Source organism: Salarias fasciatus, chromosome 15 (genome assembly GCF_902148845.1).
Source record: "Salarias fasciatus chromosome 15, fSalaFa1.1, whole genome shotgun sequence".
NCBI lineage: Eukaryota > Metazoa > Chordata > Actinopteri > Blenniiformes > Blenniidae > Salarias > Salarias fasciatus.
This window is the reverse complement of record NC_043759.1, coordinates 467168-472658: the sequence shown is the minus strand read 5'-3', so window position 1 is coordinate 472658 and position 5491 is coordinate 467168.

The window sequence follows — 5491 nt, the reverse complement described above, 5'->3', positions numbered from 1 at the left end:
TCATTTGTGTTGTTGCTCTACAATGTTTGCATCCTGTTGTTTGGATGCCTTCCTGGTCATCCAGCGGCTGCTCTGTGTGGCGTTGGACCAGCAAGAAGAAACTCCGCCCTTCAGCGTGACGCCATAAGGTAGGACTCTGTTCTTTATTCTGATTGGTTGCTGCTCCTGCGCCCAGCCTTGAGGTGCAGGAGCTCATTTCTGTTTATATTTGTCTATAATGTGCCAGTGATTCCACAAAAAACTCACTTAAGACAAGAAACTCAGAGCTGCAGTCTGACGACATTAGATCAGACTTTAGTCTCATTAGTTTTCTTTTTATTCTGTCACCAAACTATTTTCTGTGTGTGTGTTCATGCACACACTCTGCCAGTGGTTGGATGCGTCGGTGTGGGTTGTGTGTGTGTTGGACCATGAAGACAGAAACTCAGAGCTGCAGTCTGACGGCATTAGATAGGACTTTACTCTGATTGGTTGTTGCTGCACCCAGCCTTGAGGTGCAGGAGCTCATTTCTGTTGTTGCTCTACAATGTTTGCATCCTGTTGTTTGGATGCCTTCCTGGTCATCCAGCGGCTGCTCTGTGTGGCGTTGGACCAGCAAGAAGAAACTCTGCCCTTCAGCGTGACGCCATAAGGTAGGACTCTGTTCTTTATTCTGATTGGTTGCTGCTCCTGCGCCCAGCCTTGAGGTGCAGGAGGCTTTTCCTGCTGTTCTGCTACAATGTCTGCTGCTGTTGTTGATGGTACAGTGAGCCAGTGACGACTGAAACGCTGCAGCAGCTGATCTGTGTGGTCTGGAACCCAGAGTGTATAGAACAGATGGGCGGAGCTAACGTGGCATCAAGAGCACTCTAGACTCCACCTCTTTCACCAAGTGTACAGGTGGAGTCACTGGAGGAAATGGGTGGAGTCTGATCTGCTCCAGTCTGGTTGGAGCAGAACCAGCAGCCACGGCGGCCCGTTCTGGACCGGGTTCAGGACCCTGGTCTGCAGCGTTCTCACTGACTGGATATAAAAGACGGGTCCAGAATGGGTTCCAATTAGCCTTGCTGGCAAGCTGAATTCTCGTGGAATTTTCTCTCACACCCCACGAGAATCCATCTCGCACCGCTCCCGCTCAATGCGCTCGGGCTCGGGTTTTTTTTCCTTGGGACCAATCACGCGTAGTTTAGGCCTGGACATGAAGCTTTGACGACAGCAGGAAGCGACGACCTGCTAATAATATTAGCATGACTAGCGACAACAGTGGATGTCCCGACAGCCATTAAATCTGTTTTGGATGAATCCTCTATTGCGTCCTTGAAAAACGATCAGCAAGAATCACTTTGCACCTTTTTCAGTGGCGAAGATGTCTGTGTGTGTGTCTGTCGTGAATTTTTTTCTTTGTGGTGATTGGCTGAAACCAAACATGGTTAGGCGGTGCACTGTGTCCTTCCGTCCAATGAACGCAAAGAGTTCTACAGCAAGTCCCTCCTTCCCCGAACGGATTTACCGAGTGAAATCCCAGATTGACATGTGAAGCAATTTGTTGCTGCACATGTCAATCTGGCTTCGGCCAGGTTAGCTTCCAATGAGACTGGGGCTCTTTTTGAAACCAACTTCATCGCCCCCTGCTGGAATTTTCCCGGAATTGCACTTCAGCATTGGCTTCCTGTTTCCCCGGCGAAGGTTGGTGCTTGCTGTGACCAGCAGTGAAGAAACTCCGAGCTGCAGTCTGACTCCAGAAGGTAGGACTTTCCTTTATTCTGATTGGTTGTTGGAGCAGCAGCCTTGAGCAGCAGATACTTTTTATTGTTCAGCAGTTTGACTTCTACTGTTATCAGTGAGACGGCAGCAGGTTTCTACAGGAGGAGGCTCACTTTAAGTCATGAGTCACGTTGAAACAGCAAGACAGAAACTCAGAGCTGCAGTCTGACGGCATTAGATAGGACTTTACTCTGATTGGTTGTTGCTGCGCCCAGCCTTGAGGTGCAGGATCTCATTTCTGTTGTTGCTCTACAATGTTTGCATCCTGTTGTTTGGATGCCTTCCTGGTCATCCAGCGGCTGCTCTGTGTGGCGTTGGACCAGCAAGAAGAAACTCCGCCCTTCAGCGTGACGCCATAAGGTAGGACTCTGTTCTTTATTGTGATTGGTTGCTGCTCCTGCGCCCAGCCTTGAGGTGCAGGAGGCTTTTCCTGCTGTTCTGCTACAATGTCTGCTGCTGTTGTTGATGGTACAGTGAGCCAGTGATGACTGAAACAGTGCAGCAGCTGATCTGTGTGGTCTGGAACCCAGAGTGTATAGAACAGATGGGCGGAGCTAACGTGGCGTCCCCCACAGCGTTCTGAAGCTTCTAGCAGGGTATTTCCATCGTGAATACTGTAAACCAGATGTAAACGTGATTGGTCCAGCCTGTCACATGACTCCATCACGAGGACCTGTGATTGCCTGATTTATGCAAAAGCTTAGCTTCTAAAATAAAACCAGCAGAGGCTTTCTTAGAGAACGGGACTCTGGCCGAGACGTCTCGCCTGTAGAAACTAGAGACAGAGACACGGACGTCTTCTGAACCTGGACACTTTATGTGTCTCTCTGCTGTATGAAATTGATATTTTTGAATGAGTTCCAATGAGACTGGGGCTCTTTCTGCAACCAACTTCATCGCCCCCTGCTGGAATTTCCCTGGAATTGCACTTCAGCATTGGCTTCCTGTTTCACCGGCGGAGGTTGGCGCTTGCTGTGACCAGCAGTGAAGAAACTCCGAGCTGCAGTCTGACTCCAGAAGGTAGGACTTTCCTTTATTCTGATTGGTTGTTGGAGCAGCAGATGCTTTTTATTGTTCAGCAGTTTGAGTTCTACTGTTATCAGTGAGACGGCAGCAGGTTTCTACAGGAGGAGGCTCACTTTAAGTCATGAGTCACGTTGAAACAGCAATACAGGAGCCAAAGCATGAGACAGGTTTACAACGGACATGTATTGATTAAATTTTTCTTTTAAGGATCTACTTCATATTCTTGGAATCTATATTTAAAGGTGTAAGATCAGTAAGCTGTTATTTTATTTGGGTTGTTAACGTTGCATACTGCAGAGGGTATTGATAGAGTATTAACAATGTTTTTAATGTTACGGTTGAAAAAAGTTTCATTTACTTCAGATAAATTTGATTGGAATTGTATGATGACGTTTGATGGAACCTCCCTCAGAGAGACTCGCGGATGGTTCTGGGAGCGGTCTGATGGCCAGTGACGGGTTTGGCGTGCGTCGGCGTGTGCGGGGACGGAGGCTTCAGTTCTCTGACCGCAGCTGTAGCATGAATGAAGTTTTCTGTTGGTGGTACTTACCTTATAGCTCCTGTATGAAGATCATCTTGTGGATCCGGAATACATTTCTTTTGATTTCTTCACTACAACGGAGTACCGTGGAGGTTTACTAGCCACTGGAAGCAGCCACAACGGCGCCAGTGAAGTAAACATTGCCCTGCAGACCGTCTGCTCTCACGCTATAGTAAGAAAACTTCACTCCAGGTGGAAAAAGTGGATCAAGGATTCCTGGAGCGATGGGAAATAAAAAAAAAAAGTGAAGACTCCAGCCGTGTGCTGTGCTGCGGACTCGTTTTGCCCTCATCAGTGACTGACAGGCTCCTGAGGTGTTTAAAGAAAGAATCCTTTTGCTCCCCTTATTTTTGACCAACAGGCTTGCCTTGGAGAAGTCAGTGGCAGCCATTACAGTAGCTTTCAAAAGCTGCAGCATACAGTCTACATGAGCCAAGTGAAAGAATCGGCGTCAGTGTCGCAGCATGCTGAATCTCGAAAGGTTAAAACGACGGAGAAAGCTCTGGAGGAGAAGATTCGTAATGCTATTAACAATAGAAAAGCTCAGCTCGGTCGGTTGACAAGTAAGATGAATCAGATTAATCAGCTGATGGAGGCTGGTGATGACAATCTGCCAGTTGTACAGACAACATTGATGGTTGAATTCAACAAGCTGTTTGGAGAGTTTTGTGAACTTAATATCTCAGTCAAAGCGTTATTGATTGAGATATCAGAAGATGAGATGAAGGCAGATCAGGATGGATGGTCGCAGGTGTTGGGGGGAAAAAGAGAGGATCTAAAGCACCTTCAGCAACACTATCAGACCATCATCATCTGCTTCATCAGCGCGTGTGAAAGCTGAATTGGAGAAGGCTGAGTTACTAGCCCAAGCTGCAGCCTTAAAACAGAAGAGACTGCTCGATGAACAGGAGGCGAAGCTAAAAGCAGACAGAGAAGAACTGCAAATCCAGACTGCTTCAGCTGCCTCAGAAGCGAAGTGTAGAGTGCTGGAGGAGTTGGCGAGTCAGGCAGGTTCATCTAGTGTGAGCCAAGAAGACGGGATGAACTCTTATCTTGAGACTGCACAAGCTCGCAAAGAAGCCATGCCTCCTCACCCTGCTGCTGACAGAACAGAGCCGACCAGCAACATCGACCACAGTATTCCTGCGAGAGATAGACAGAGGGAGCAGGAAGCTCCACAACCAGAATCCACACAAGGCATCGTGGACTTCTTTGTCAAACAGCAGAACCTTACTGCTCTGCCTCCTCAGAAGATTCCAGTATTCCAGGGGGATCCTCTGGAGTACAGGTTATTCATTAGAGCCTTCGAACATGTAGGACAAAACAGTGACAAAGACCGGCTGTACTTCATAGAGCAGTACACAGAAGGACAACCGAGAGAGCTGGTCAGAAGTTGCTTTCACATGGAACCAGAACATGGCTACTGCACAGCAAAGAAGCTGTTAAAGGACCACTTTGGAGACGGATACAAGATTTCAGTGGCCTACTTGGACAAGGCACTGAACTGGCCTGCCATCCAGTCAGACGATGGAGAGGCGCTGCACTCCTTTGGACTCTACCTCGCTGGATCTCTCAATGCCATGAGGGACATGGAGTGCATGGAGGAGCTCGACAGCATGTCCAGTATGCGAGCCATCGTTGCCAAGCTTCTGTATAAACGAAGGGAAAGAAGGAGAAGCAAAGCCTACAATCTCCAAGAAGAATAACAACGTAGAGCAAGGTTCAGCGACCTTGTCGACTTTGTGAACTGACAAGCCAAAGAAGCCTTGCACCCTCTCTTAGGGTCACATCGCTGATGGAAACAAGGCCCGAGATAAAGCTCACAACATGGATGAGAGATCAGTTAGGAGCGGTGCTCGAAGGGTTTTCACTACAGCGGCTATAACAGTCAACAACCCACTGGAAACAAGAGTCCAAGCCAAGGGGGGATACTATTTGTGCCTTCTCCACCCCTTGCCTCTTCTGCTAAGGACAACATGCCATGGAAAACTAAAAGGATGAAGAGGTCACTCCACACTGAGAAAACACTTTCTCAAAAGGCACAGTTTGTGCTTGGGTTGCTTGAAGCGGGGACGTATGGCGAATGCCTGCAATGAAAAGATGAGCTGTCAAGCCTGCCAGCTCAGCCATCCAACAGTTCTTCACATAAAAAACAGAGATCAAAGAACATCTGGTGATTGA